At 42.0% G+C, this 15,165-nt stretch overlaps 1 protein-coding gene across 4 annotated transcripts in view; it reads right to left on the bottom strand.

Moving 5' to 3' along the window:
• DCLK1 (doublecortin like kinase 1) overlaps positions 1-14,117 on the bottom strand; it is a 382,755-nt gene extending 368,638 nt beyond the window's left edge. For all 4 annotated transcript variants that reach the window (XM_066582756.1, XM_066582763.1, XM_066582790.1 and 1 more), the window contains exon 1: positions 13,967-14,117. The gene's annotated coding sequence lies outside the window, so the exon portion shown is untranslated. The remainder of the gene's footprint in view (positions 1-13,966) is intronic.
• Between the last annotated feature and the right edge of the window lie 1,048 nt (positions 14,118-15,165).

The following is a 15,165-nucleotide window of genomic DNA, read 5'->3' as shown; positions in this document are numbered from 1 at the left end:
AAGAGGTTGATCCTAAGCAGAAGAGATGACACATACATATATATGCTGTGTGTATAAGGCTGGCTTCACACGGGACCGAAATTCCACGAAAATCTTGAGGAATGACCGCATTGGAAATTTCGCAAGATTTCCACTGGAAAAATGCAGCTTCAAAACCCACGGCCTTTTGCCGCCGGCTTTGGAGCAGCTTCACCGTAGGCATTCTCCTGCGACTGTGTCTCCCCATAGAGAGGCCACCGCGGAAAGAATTGACATGCCGCGGATTTTAATCCTGTGCTGCATGTCAATGTCAGCGCGGTTTGACCGCAGTGTGTGGACAAGATTTTTGATAAATCTCGTCCACTTTTCTGGCTAATCCCGGGATTAAAAATGCAGACGGAATTTTCATGCAGAAAGTCCGCACAGACATTCCATGGCAATTCCACCCTGCGTGAACCCAGCCTAAGTGTACATTTCTGGCATAATTTATCCAGTTTCTGGCATAAAATATACATAAATCTGTCAATCTGGGCAGCCAGAGCCCTTCTTCCGACAAGCCCCTTCCACCTTTTGGAAAGGCAATGGGACTGGCACAGAAGGAAGAAAAGTCGCAAAAGTTTTGTGCAAGTTTTGGTACCTGGGATACCATGGGGTATATTGATTGGTACCTGACATATATGAGGTTGAAGAAACAAAACTATGTCTGTGATAATATAAATTGTTGCAAAGATTTTCCTTCCTATTTTGTAAAAATGGCATTATAATAATTTTCTGTCATTTTAGAAAAAACGGGCAAAAACGTCTGCAAAAACATCACAAGCAAAGATCTCAGTCCTCATAGCAAGCTACATACAATCATGCAGGAAATCCCCATTTGTCCTGCTGCCATCTAAGGAATAACTTTTTTCCTCTTTTCAAGAACAATTCAGGCGTTTTCATACATGGCCAGATCCCCAGAGCGGAAAATGAGAGGAGAATTTTCCGAATCGCTATAAATATTCTGAAGAATCTGCCTGGACTTTGCCTGCTATTCCTATCTATAAATAATACCGTACAGTAGGTCGCAGTAATAAATGTGTCATCTTTGTTCTTTGGAATTTGGCTGCATGTATTTTCACGATGGAATACATATTTTATGAACTGCAGGCTTGATTTCCTGGTCTAGTTAGAAGTAAAAAACAATTTATAATAAAGACAAATGGAAGGTTTATACTGGAACAGAGTATAACTCAACATAAGACGTGCTAGTAGAAAGTCCGGCCCAGGACCTGCTCAGAAAACGTATTCATTGGAATTAGTAATAGTAGTTATAATGCAAAGGTGGTGGCTATTTGGGATACACAAAATACCCAGGGCAAAGCATCATGGAGGTCCCTTGTCTCATTCCCTTTATTTACGCAGCTCGGCCCTCCTCCTCGCTATTATATAATCAGGACATACCAGGATTTTACAGAACTGAAGTTTGGAATTTGTGAAATAAGGACTTTGCCACTGTCTTAAAAATATCGTTGTGGAACCTCAACAGGTGAGTGATGAAAAAGTGTACATTTTACAATGTAGGCTTTTGTATTTGGCTGAGAGAGGTAGCTTGGTGCTGCTTGTGTGGATGTAGGTGAGGTTTGTTGTAGATGCTATGGCGATGATGAGTGAGTGTAAGGGCGAGCACCCACTGGCGTTTTTTTACCTGCGTTTTGCGTTTTGCGTTTTTCCTGCACAGGCATAGAGATAACATGTGTTCCTGTCCACTGGCGTTTTTTTTGCGTTGCGTTTGCGTTTTTAACATAGGAACTGTCAGTTGCATATGTGTCCCTATTTTTCTCCTAATGCACCCATGAATGTCAATGGAAATTAATGGAAAACGCCGCGAAAACGCCGCGAAAAACGCGCGGAAAAAACGCGAGAAACGCGGCGAAAACGCTGCGTTTTTTTCCCGCGGAGAACGCAAACGCCAGTGGATGCTCGCCCTTAGGCCTGCTGTGTTGTGGTACATCCTATGTTTTACGCCGCTTTCACACGACTGAGAAAATCTCGCGAAAAGATTTGTGTGTTGCGAGAATATGAATTCTTTTGAAGGAGGTCATATACGTGAGCGATTTTTTTTTTATCGCATTGCATCAGGGTGTGGGAAAAAAATCACGTAATGTCCTATCTTTGGGCATTCCCTCAGAACGCACCTCCCATTGTGCTCAATGCGAGGTAAAAGCAAGTGCAATTCGATCTAAGGTTTCCCACCGAAAACTATGGAAAACACTTGACGATCCTCCGGCGCTGTGACAGCTGTGCCGGAGGATCTCTATTTCGCTGCAGGGGAAATCGCACGTTGGGGAGCGCGATATCAGGCTGAGTTTCACGAACCGATATTGCACTCGCCTGTGTGAAATTAGCCTAGAATTAGCAAAAAAACTCTGTCCTCACATGTATATATTATGTAACTGCACATATTGCCTCATATTCACTCATCATCACCACTGCATCTACACGATGGCCATGGAAAAGTAGCCCAGCATGACACTTTTATGAAAGCTGTCTAAAAAAATAATCTGTTTTGGTGCTAATAGCAGCCAATCACAGCACCGCTTTCATTTCTTTTACTGAGCTGAAATGAAAGCTGCGCTGTGATTGGCGAGGTCTCTATCCTATGAGACAGAGTTGTTTTGATAACAAACTGTACCCCATCAGGCTAAGAGGTATTTATAGTATAAAAATATTTCATGTATAGCCTATATCTATCTGCTAGATACAGCCACACATACCAATCCATAGCATTAGTACACATGCCACCATGGGACTGCTTGTCTTCTGCATACCCCGCTCGGAGCGCTCAGCTGTATAACAGCTGGGCGCTCCAAGTGGGGAGCAGCTGGATGCAGAAGACAAGCAGCCCCGCTTGTCTTCTGCTCGGAGGGCTCAGCTATATAAAAGCTGTGCATTCTGTGAACACAGCATGAGTATACAGAAGACAGCGCTCCAGCTGTCTTCTGCATACCCCGCTCGGAGCTCACTCAAAACTGTCAATCAAACTGCTGTTTGAGCGATCACCTTGCCCTGTAAATGCACACAACAATTATCACTCAAAAGATGTCTTTTAAGCGACTTTTGAGCGAGAGTCGTTGTATCTAAACCAGGCATTACGCATTGGTATCTGAAAAAAAAATCTTCTGTGGAAATAGACATGCAAGAAAGAATTGAAAGCATGTCAAGTATAGCACCGGATTTTCAATGCGGATTCTACCTCTTCAAATGAGGGGGTGAATTCCGCACCAAAATCTCAATTAATTACTATCATTTTAGACTGGGATTCTTTACTGTAAGAGCAAACTCTTGCAAGATGTTGTGATGGTGGATTCACTGAACAAACATACACAGAGGGCGTAACAGCACACTACAAGCCTGAATAAACATGCCAACGTCAAATACATGAATAATGAATTGCATTACTACTATATTTAGTATGAATATAAATTTGAGGTTCTTGGCGCACATTTTGATCAAATTGTGACAGCCCTACTGCTCCAACAAGGAGACCTTTTCAGATGTGACCCTATTCTAACAAATAATCCTCTTGTTGACCATAGACCTACAATTCGCTTAGCAATTTCAGGAGGTGCCTGGATGCCTTTCTGGAAAAATAGAATATTACAAGTTATGATTGCCAGATTTGGAGTCAGGAAGGAATTTTTTGTCCTTAATATTTGGGCAATTGACATCGGACCATTATGGATTTTTGAAATCCTGTGGATGGACACAGTAGGATTATAGACTAGACTTGATGGACCTGTGTCTTTTTACAACCTCATCACTAAATACATATCTATAAACCTCATGGTTATAAGCATGGGCTCCACAAGAGGTCTAAATACATCCTGCAAAACGTTACCAAAAGATCTTTTAAGAATTGCAACTTGTGAGGTGGAGTTCCATAGTTTTTTCAGCACATCCAAAAGGTGTTCAATTGAATTTAGATGCCAAGTTAACACCTTTAACACTTTGTCAGGTCCCGCAAACCATTACTTAATGCATTATCCTGCTGAAAGAGGCCACTGTCGTGAGGGAATACCACTGCCATGAAGAGGGTACTTGGGGTATTATTGGTCTGCAACAATGTTTAGATAGGTGGAATATGTCAAAGTAACATTCAAATGAATGCTAGGACCCAGCAGAACTTTTGCCCACTGCATCACAATGCCTCTGCCACTTGTCTTCCAACAGTGCATCACAATAACATCTCTTCTCCAGGTAAGTGGCACACATGCTCCCAGTCATCCACAGGATGTAAAAGAAAACATGACTCATCCAACAAAGTCATCTTCTTCCATTGTTTCATGTAGGTATTGTTTCAGCAATGGACAGGGGTCAGCATGGACATTTGTCCGGCTGTGGCTCCATGGCTCCATACGCAGGAAGTAATTTGTCATACAGTAACTTTTCTGTAGTGTTGGCCAAGTCGGGCTAACCTTGGATCCCCATATAGATCAATGAGCCTTGGACTCCCATGATCCTATTGCTAGTTCACCAGGAGTCATTTCTTGGAATATTTTTTGCTAGGTAGTAGCTAATGCATACTGGGAACATCCCACAAGACTGTTTTCCAGATGCTCTGACCCAGTCATCTAGCCATCAGAATTTGTTCATTGTCAGAGTTACTCAGATCTTACACTTGCCCATTTTCCCTACCTCCAACACATCAACTTCAAGAACTGACACCATTGTCATAATATATAATCAATGTTGTTCCCTTCACCTGTCAATGGTTTAAATGTTATTTCTAAGGCTGCGTTCACACATGCGCTGGATCTCTGTTCGGAGGTTCAGTCACAGATCCGGCACAAAATACCGGAAGAAATAGTGCTGCATGCAGTGCTTTGTCTTCCAGTAAAATGCCGGGAAGCTGAGCGGATCCTATTATAGTCAATGGGGTCCGTTCGCCGCTGTTTGGTTTCATCATAAAATGGATTCATTCGGCCCGGGGATCTCCCTTTTCTGCCCGCCGAATGGAGCAGGAAAATGGAACTCCCGAGTGTAAGTGTGAAAGCAGCCTGATTTGTGTATGATCAATAAGTTATTTGTGAGATAACTCAAGCCCCTCAATAAATATTCTGGTTAACCCTAGCAGCAGGGGGCGCACATCAGAGGAAGCTTGTCTTCTCTTGGACCTTGTCAGCCCTTGTTGTCACTGGAGCCTAGGGAATACCATAGCATGAAGCACGCACACACTTCTAAGGGCTCCTTCACATGGGCATATTTGCATTTGTGCAAGCCTCAACATTGCGTTTTTACGGAATGAACTATGCTTTTTTGGGCACTTAACGGTGTATTTTACTGTACTTTTACTGCCCACAGGGCTAGTTCATTTGTACGCGACAAACACGATGCACCACTTGAAATGCTAATGAGTTCGAGATGTGTTCTTTTTATAGCGGAATTATGAATCTTCTTGATTATTGCGCACGCATTTGCGCCCCCCCCCCCCCCATTGACTGCTATGGGGACCTTTGGTACGCAAATGAGCAGAAACGTAGAGCGTGCTCTACGGGTTCTATTCGCTACGTATTGCGCACACTAATGTGCCCGTGTGAAGGAACCCTAATACCGCCGCTTATTTTGTTGTATGACATTGCACATGTGTTAAATTTGGCCCGATGTGCAATCTTGGTGGGGGAACATAGCAGCCTGCATTTGAATATACTGCATACAATACACGTATAACTAAAGCCTGGAGCAAACAGATCATAATATGGAAATTAATAAAAATGTCTGCATGAATGTTCAAATAGATACTGACTACTTTTTTCACATAAGAGCTGGGGTTGTATTTCTCTGGAAGACCGCCAATATGAGTACATTGTCCTGCCTGAAGGAAAATCATATTCAAAGTTATACAAATGTTCAACTCTGAAAAGCAGAAGTTCCTAAAATAATCAGGCCCATTATACCGTAAATACATTGAATGGTTCTTCTCAAGAAGCTCACAATGAAGGAATATTAATGAGGTGAAAACATAATAGAATGACATACAGTAGAATGCTCGTTAATAGTGCGTGGTTTTGCCCTACGTACAAGGTGTCCTTTTATCATACATGAAGTCAACTTATATAGTATATGAGCTAATAGAAGTCTGCATCGAACAGACTGATATTACATAATGACTATACTTAGAGAGGTTGAAGGGGTTGCCCAGTTGAAAACTACTGATGACCTATCCTTAAGATAGACCAGCACTAGTAGATCAACAGTGGTAGGGGTCTACTGCTCACCGATGAGCAGTTCGCTGGGCTGGTGTGCTCATGTAGTATGCTGAATTCTGCAGCCGGCTCCATCCCTACTGCAGTGGCCAGGCTTGATATTAGAGGCACATTTCTCATTCACATCAATAGGAACTTTGCATTTAATACCAAGTCGGGGGACCACCGCTGATCTACTATTGATGGTGAATCCTAGGGATAGGCCATTAATAAACTGGTCAACCCCTTTAAAGGGATTGCCAGAATCCAACATCATGACTGCTGTCCATGCAGCCTTTGAGAAACCCATCTTAGGATGAGTTGAAGTCATCACTGGACTGGAGGGGGAAGGGAGCGGGACTTCTGGTGGGGGAAGAACATAAGGCCATGCTGTTTGTTTCGGTCACGTTTACCATTCAGCCTAACAGAACAAACTGTGTGACCTTAGGCTCAATCCTCGCCCCTTCCCCCTCCAATCTAGAGGTGCATTCACTCTATCTAGGATGGGTTTCTCACAGTCTGTACAGATGGTGGCAATGTTGCTGATTTCCAGGACAACCCCTTTAAAGTGGGTTTAGCACTACAAATATTCATCCCCTATCCACAGGATAGAAGTCTAATCACTGGGGTCTGATCACTGGCACCCCCAGCAGTCCTGACAATGGAATGGAGCTTAACCACCATTCTATTCACTTCTCTGGAGTTTAACACACTTGGCTTTCTCCCTCCATCTCATGAAGGTGAATGGCGCGACCGTTGAGCATGTGCACTGCACATGGAGCATTCGTGATGCTCTGTCTTTGGTATTAATGGATGACCCAGCTGTTCGACTCTCAGCAATCAGACATTGATTCCCTATCCTGTTGATGGGGAATAAAGGTTTTCGTGGTAAAACCCCTTTAACATGGAGCTTCTATGTTCCTCCCGTACACAAAAATATATTGATAGGATTAGCTGTGGTGTGTATATGCGTGTTCAACATGGGTAAATTGGATTGTCATCACTCAACAAGGTCTATGTACTGAGGTGCAGAATATGATGGCAGCATATAAGTCACAGCAACAGGAAATATGTTTAAAGGGTTTGTCTTTCACAAACAAGAGTATTTTATAAATGAAGGACAGCAATCGGCTATTGCAATGGGTCCTGCCACTCTAATCACTTTTAATCAGCTGTTATCACCAGTGAGGTTGCATCTGGCTATGCATTGTGGTGGCCAATTAAACTGAATGGCCCACTATGTAATACTTGGTTGTACCAGGTATGCCAGCCTAGGACTTTATGCAGTGGATCTCCATTCTGTGAGAAGACCCCTCCTATCTGATATCCTTTTAAGACGGCCCCTTTACTACTCTTTGAAAGTCGCCTTACTGGCCCTAAAGTCTTCTAAGGGAATAAGCCTGAAGGTACTTTCCAGAAGGTTATCAAAGGGCAACTGGGCTTTGGGACTCTCCAACTATTGAAGTGGTACTAGCTGGTTGCTTAGATTTGAAAGTTGTTTTCATGTGAATCCTACAGGAAACATAATCTCTAGTTATGCAGAAAGTGATGATTATATGGATTATTAAATTGGGAATTTACTCTCATTGACAATTAGTCAGAAAGCTAAATTTCAAAAGGCCAATTTCCAACAACCTCACCGTGCTCTACTTTGCTTTCCTTTGGCTCAATAGAACTAGAACTGTTGTGAGGTGACTTTAACTGACTTGCAAATTCCCTATCTAATACTATAGCATGACAACTACTCATTCATATGGAGTACAATGTTTTAAAGGGGTTGTACTAGAATATCAAGTTATCCTCTATCCACAGGATGGGGAATAACTTTCTGATCTGAGACCCTTGTCAATCTCCATGTCCCCTGTCCTCCTTACTGCTGGGGAGGTGCAATAACCCAACAGTGAGGAGGAGACTGAATAGAGTGCTGGTCTTGCAAGCGCACCAGCGCTCCATTCACTTTCATTGAGACTGCGGAGTACCTGAGTGGTGCACCCGCTCGGGTACTTCCATTGCTCCTATTGAAATGAATAAAGCGCCGAGTGCGCATGCTCAACTAGCGCTCCATTCAGAGTGATGTCACTGTCGGGGTGGAGACGTGCCCGCCATAGTGACAGAATGGGATACGTTCTCCAGATTGGTGAGGGTCTCTAGGGAATAACTTTGTATTCTGGTACAACCCCTTAAAAAGGGAACCTGTGCCCCCCTATAGCATCATAAACTAAGTTATGGTGCTATTAGGGGATTTGCCGGGAGCCTGGTGCTGTATTTTTTATACTCACAATCTCGTTGGTTCCCCCGGTGTCCCCCTTTGTAGATAGCACGGCGCATGAAAATCTGACTCTTTAGAGATTGCCGAATGCATGTACAGCATTCTGAAAAGAACCAGATTTCTGCATAATCTTCAGAGGAGGACACCATGGGAAAAAGGGAGCAGGTGAGTATAAAAAATACATCACTCGTCTTCCCACACCTCCACTAACAGCACTATAACTTGGACTATGCTATAGAGAGGTGGCAGTTTCCCTTTAAAGATCTTTCCTCAAGATTTACAGAAAGTCCTCCTGGATTTTAGGCACATTTCTTACCAATCATAAACTTATGTTACAATAAAGTACACTACCCTACCAAAAGTAATTGGACACGTGAACAGGAATCAAAAGTAGTGTTTATTTACTTATGTTAATACTTAGTGTGGCCTTCTTTGGTGCTAATGACATCAGATACTCTCCCTGGCATACTTTCCGCTAATATCGGATACATTTCAGCTGTTTTTTTCTTTCATTCATCCTACAAAAGTCTGACAAGTCTCTCAACATGGACATATCGGGGTGTGGAAGACACCTGGGGAATGTCTTTTGACTGAGTGTATTGTGCCCATAGTTAAGTATGGCGAAAAGTCCGCTATAGTCTGGGGATGTTTTACAGGTCATGTTCTTGGTATGTTGGTTGAGGTGGCAAGATCCATGACCACAGAGGTGTACCTTGACATTCTAGACAATAATGTGCTGCCAACAATGTGGCAATACTCTGGGAATGGTCAGCAATACTTCCAACAAGACAACATGCCTTGTCACAAATCCAACGCTGTTTTACATTGGCTTGAGGATATGGATATTCCACAATTGGACTGGCTGCACAGAGTCCCAACCTGAACCATACTGAACATCTTTGGGATGAACTGGAATGTTGTGTCAGGAAATATGGACAGTGTCCATCTTCTTTGAGACTAATTGCCATACAATTGCAGATGAATGAAAGAAAATATCAACTGAAGTGTATCAGACATTAGTAGAAATTATGCCATGGTGAGTATCCAATGTCAGGTCTTCACTTACTTTTGGTAGGATAGTGTATATATACCTTTCCACTTGGAATGTAGTTTCTGCTGTATGTTTCCAAATAGCCATGAACTGTTTATCCCAAGTCTTCTGATTCATGACTGTAATGCTAAAACTGTACAAATGCCAGAACTGCTATGGCCAGGTTCCTATATTGTATGTCCGGTCCTCTGGGTTTTTTCTCTCTGGTGTTGCAGTGAAATGCTCTAGGCAAGCTGATGCCAGAACAGTTACCACACTTTTCTATGGGATCCTTCATTGCATCTGGCACATCAGTTTTGATGCTGGATGCCTCCCTGCTCCAGAGGAAAAAAGCACTGCATGCTGAGTTCCTGCATGCATTGGACTGGTGCACAGAATGCACAAAAATGTATCTGGCTTTGGCATAAAGCAACTGGCCATACACACGTGATATATGGGAACCCAGTCTATGATAATTATAGAGGAAGAGGGGAAGCTGGGGAAGTACAAGTATGTAAAATGAACTAATATTCAACGTCTGTGGAAAGTGGAATACCCCCAATAATGAGGTAACTCAGTAACAGGAATATATACCTTTACCATATCATAGCTACATGTGATGAAGTGATCCCAATGATGTATAGATTCTTTATGTTATGATTATACCACCATCACCATTTTATGCACTGAACACAGGTGTATATGCCACAAACGGATCTGGATAAGTTAGCAGAAAAGTGACAAATAAGGTTTAACACTGGTAAATGTAAGGTTCTGCACATGGGCAGGGAAATACATGTCACCGTTACACACTAAATGGTAAATCACTGGGTAACACTGACATGGAAAAGGACTTGGGCGTTTTAGTCAACTGTAAACTTAACGGTGCCAGGCAGGTTCTACCAAGGCAAATAGGATCATGGGATTCATCAAAAGAGGTGTAGGGGTACATGACGAGAACATTGTTCTTCCTCTTTACAAGTCTCTGGTCAGACCACACATGGAATATTGTGGACAGTTTTGGACATGGGTACTCAAAAAGAACATATGAGTGGTACAAAGGTGGGCAACTAAAGTCATAAATGGAATGGGTGGACTACAACACCCAGAGAAGTTATCAAAATTGGGGTTATTTGGTCTAGAAAAAAGACGGCTGTGCGGCTATCAAATAACTGTGTATAAATATATCAAGGGACAATACAGACAATCCCTCCAATCATCTATTTATAACCAGGACCGTGACTGTAACAAAGGGGCATCCTCTGCGACTAGAGGAAAGAAGGTTTCTACACCAACACAGAAGAGGGTTCTTTACTGTAAAAACAGTGAGACTATGAAATTCTCTGCTGGAGAACATGGTGATGGCCAACTCAATAAGAGTTTAAAAGGGGCTTGGATGCCTTTCTTGAGTGTTACAATATTACGTTATAGTCACTGATTACTTCAGAAGGGTCTGTCATCCAAGGATTATTCTGATTTTCAGAATTAGAGTTTGGAAATACTTTTTTCTCGTTAAATGAGGAAAATTGGCATCTAGCTCGTTGCGGATTTTTTTTTGTCTTCCTCTAGATCAACATTGGGGGGTAATAGGATGAACTAGATGGACATATGTTTTTTTTTCCAGCCTAGCATGCTATGATACTATATACTAGGGGTGTAACTATAGCGGATGCAGGGGATGTGGTTGCACCCAGGCCCACGAGCCTTAGGGAGCCCATAAGGCCTCTGTTCTCTATATAGGGAGTCTAGTACTATAATTAAAGCATTATAGTTGGCGGCCCTGTTACAGATTTTGCATTGGGGCCCAGGAGCTTCAAGTTACGCCTCTGCTATATACCACTCATTTTACTGTTATGGAGCCCCATGAAAATCAGGATATCAGTACAGGCTAGGTTCTGTTCATATCTGCATCAGAGTCTCCTTTTGGAGCCTCCGATGCAGATCTGTCCCAAAATCCCAGTAGTCGATGAGTCTGTCCAGTGCCATTTGGCTCCATCAAAGGGCGGATTTCTTTCCCATAGCAATTCCATTTTCTTGATCTCATGACGAAACAGAAAAATCGGATCTGTGCATGTAACTGTAAACATAGCCTAAGCTCTAAACTAATCAATGGGCAACGCTGACTTGCACAGGTCATCTGTCTCTACATAGGCCCCACAGTAAAAAAAATATGGACAGTAAATAGGTCCAGTGATTATGGTGCAGTTCTCTCCTCCAAGGAAAAGGAGTCAATGATGTGAACATGCAGTCTGATAAAGCGATGGAGACCCTTAATCCCTTTTTTTGCGCACCTGATAAAATCTTATTTATACATTTGATACATACAAGTCTTCTGAATACTGCACAGACAGATCAACTTCAATCTTTGAGGTGGCCTAAATTATAAAGGAATATTAAATGACATCTATGTATAGTAATGAAATTAGATACATTATGATAACAGAAACACAGCCGTCTATATCCATAGGCCTGGGAGCCATGTAATGTCTGCTCACTGACTCCAAGGACCAGATGCCAGATCATTTTTCTAGTTCATTTAGTCAGACTAGACTGGATAGAAAGCACTGCAGACATGGAGAAAATTCCAGAAAACATCCCTCCTTCTGAATAAAAAAAAAAAAATTCACATACCACAAACTGTCCTCATGCCCTGCAGATCTACTGAGAAAGCCTTTCATAACAGATTTTCCATTTGGAACAATAATGATGACATGTATCTCACCCTTCTGATTGATTTACAATAGAGAACACATATATTGATAGACTCTACATTCTAATTAACTTTCAACTTGCATAAAGAGTAAAAGCAAAACTGAAAAGTCTGAAATAAAAGCAACAATGTTGCATAATACTCCATCCCTGAATATAAACAAATCATAGTCTATAAAGAGCTGAGAGAAGGCCCTTTATAATAATATTGTATCCACTGAGAGCAATACATGGTAACATATGTGTTGGAATATATTACAATGTATCCAGGGTGCAGCACCTGCCCTCTGCCTTCCTATTCTTCTTCCATACAAAGTGCTGACCATGCAGTATCTTAGGGGATGCTCCAGAACCTTAGCGACTACTTTATATATGAAATTCCCTTTAATCACACAATGCAGGGCTCCTAAGCCACATGCATTATTCCTGTCTACCTCTCCAAGTGCAGAAAAATGAATGAATGGACAACTCCCTTCTGCCCACCTTACTCCAAGTACCATGCATTTCCGCCCGCTACTTGATCCACTGCAATCCAGGGCATGGATATTTTAAGCCATGTGGCATTAAGATGCAGTGATATTTTATTAATCAATAAGGCTCATGCACAGGTCTCACATTTATATGTCAGATGCAGAGAAATAAGATGGTGAGCTCAGCCCTCTCCAGGCTGATGGTGATTGAATGCCACTTGAAGCATTTTTAGGATGCCTGGCAGAACTGTATTTCTTTGTCTAATCAGTATTCTGCTATTCACAATATTTAATGCAGCAAAGGACAATAATTAACCCCTATGTTTCTCAAGTCATGTTCATCTCCTCCTGGTTCCTTCTGGAATTTAAGCTCTTCTATTCCCAAAATGCTAATTTGTGCACATATTGGCAATGCGGACTATTGATGGAAGCAGTACAGATTTCCTACATAAGTTTTGCAGTATGAACAACTCCCCCCTTTAAAGGCTGGCAGTCAGTAGAACTATTGTCTGTCCTATCTATCCATGCACAATTACTAAAGCATCAGAGACAATTACCTCATGGGAAAAGAGGGGGGGTATAGGATGAACCTGCATTTTGTATGCATTGTCACTGTGCTGGGAGGTATATACAGTGCATCTGTCAGCATCAATTAAAGCACAATATCCAGGCCATGCCTATGGCGCTTAAGGATGGACATATTGATATATGCATTATAACACAGCTGCAAATCTATGCTAGGACAATTCTGTATAGTATGCATAGGAGCAACCTTCTGTGCATTGTCACTCTTTTGGAAGGTATAGACATTACATATGCAGAGGCCATCCTTGTGCTATAGACAGCCTATCAGACATATATAGTATGCGTCTCGTGCAATCCTGCATAGGATGCCTTGTATGAACCGGCATTTTTGATGCATTTTCACTATAAATCTATAGAAAGCATCCCTATGCAATAAACAGATAGGCAGATAATTAGAGGATAGAAAGACAGACATATTAGTGTTTTGCTTGTGCTAGGGGCTTGTACAATTCTATGCTGCAATAAACTGTCAGGCTTGCAAAAATGCAGTACAGCTCAGTGACTATAAATGTAATGAAACGTGATGAGATGAATCAGACCAGCTCTGTGCCCATCTCCCCTGCGCCCCTCTCACCAGCCTGCTGGAGGGCATAAGACATTGATAGCTCTTATAGCATTATATTACCTTATAGATGCCAGCAGCCTGCAATTTCCATAGTACAATGAATGGACAAGCATGATCGTGACAGTGGTAGGCACTTACCTTATCCGCTATATTGCCCCTTTGCTGCCGGGTAGATAAAAGGGCACTGCAGTGAGGGTCTCCTGGGTGAGTGGAGCAGGGTATTGTGCGGGCACAGACAAGCTGGGTGTCTTTGTTATGGATCTGTTGGCCCCTGACTGATCACTGACTGCTGATGTGCTGAGTCTGGGCTGCAGCTGCTTTCCTTCTGCTGCTATTGCAGTGATTTGCATTAGCCCGGCCCTCATTGAGATGCTGCTCTCCTCCTCACACCAGCACCATCCATCCACCCAGCCCACCCTGCCCCACCACATATGTGCTCCTGCTCTGCCTGTGCCCGCAGGGAATTGGCAGCAGTGGTCAGGGCACATACTGGGGGCTCAGCACCAAGAACTGCCCTATACATGAGTGAGAAGGAAGTTTGAGAGCAGCTAAAGGGAGAGTTTACTAAAGAAAAGTCATTGATCTGATCAGAAGCTCCTAGTAATATTCCTTTAATTCAGATAGAATAGCTTTATTAGCGCTAGAATTATTCTTATTTATTGTATAGGTAGGTAGGTAGATAGATAGATAGACAGACAGACAGATAGATAGATAGATAGATAGATAGATAGATAGATAGATATGAGATAGATAGATAGATATGAGATAGATAGATAGATAGATAGATAGATAGATATGAGGTACATAGATAGATAGATATGAGATAGATAGATAGATAGATAGATAGATAGATAGATAGATAGATAGATTAGATAGATTAGATAGATAGATAGATATGAGATAGATAGATAGATAGATAGATAGATAGATAGATAGATAGATAGATAGATAGATAGATAGATAGATAGATAGATATGAGGTACATAGATAGAATAGCTTAATTTTAATATAATATAAAGGCATGATTGCTTGATTGATAGAATAACTTTCTTATCTGTAAAGTTATTGTAATTTAACATATAGGTACCAAAGTCACATGAGATTGTGGACAGAGTGAAGAGCTTAATTAGCTATAGAGTTATTTTAATTTAAAACATATAGCCAATGTTATTAACAGCTATCTTCAGCGTAAAGAAGAACAAGGCATCCTGGAAGTGATAATATGACCCCCATAGAGTCCTTATTCCAACAAGTCTGTCTGGGATTACACGAAGAGACAGAAGGATTTGAGCAAGCCGACATCCACAGAAGATCTGCGGTTAGTTCTCCAAGATGTT

Source organism: Eleutherodactylus coqui, chromosome 1, assembly GCF_035609145.1.
Source record: "Eleutherodactylus coqui strain aEleCoq1 chromosome 1, aEleCoq1.hap1, whole genome shotgun sequence".
Lineage (NCBI taxonomy): Eukaryota > Metazoa > Chordata > Amphibia > Anura > Eleutherodactylidae > Eleutherodactylus > Eleutherodactylus coqui.
Note: the sequence above shows the minus strand (reverse complement) of the source record. Positions and strands in the feature narration are given on the sequence as shown.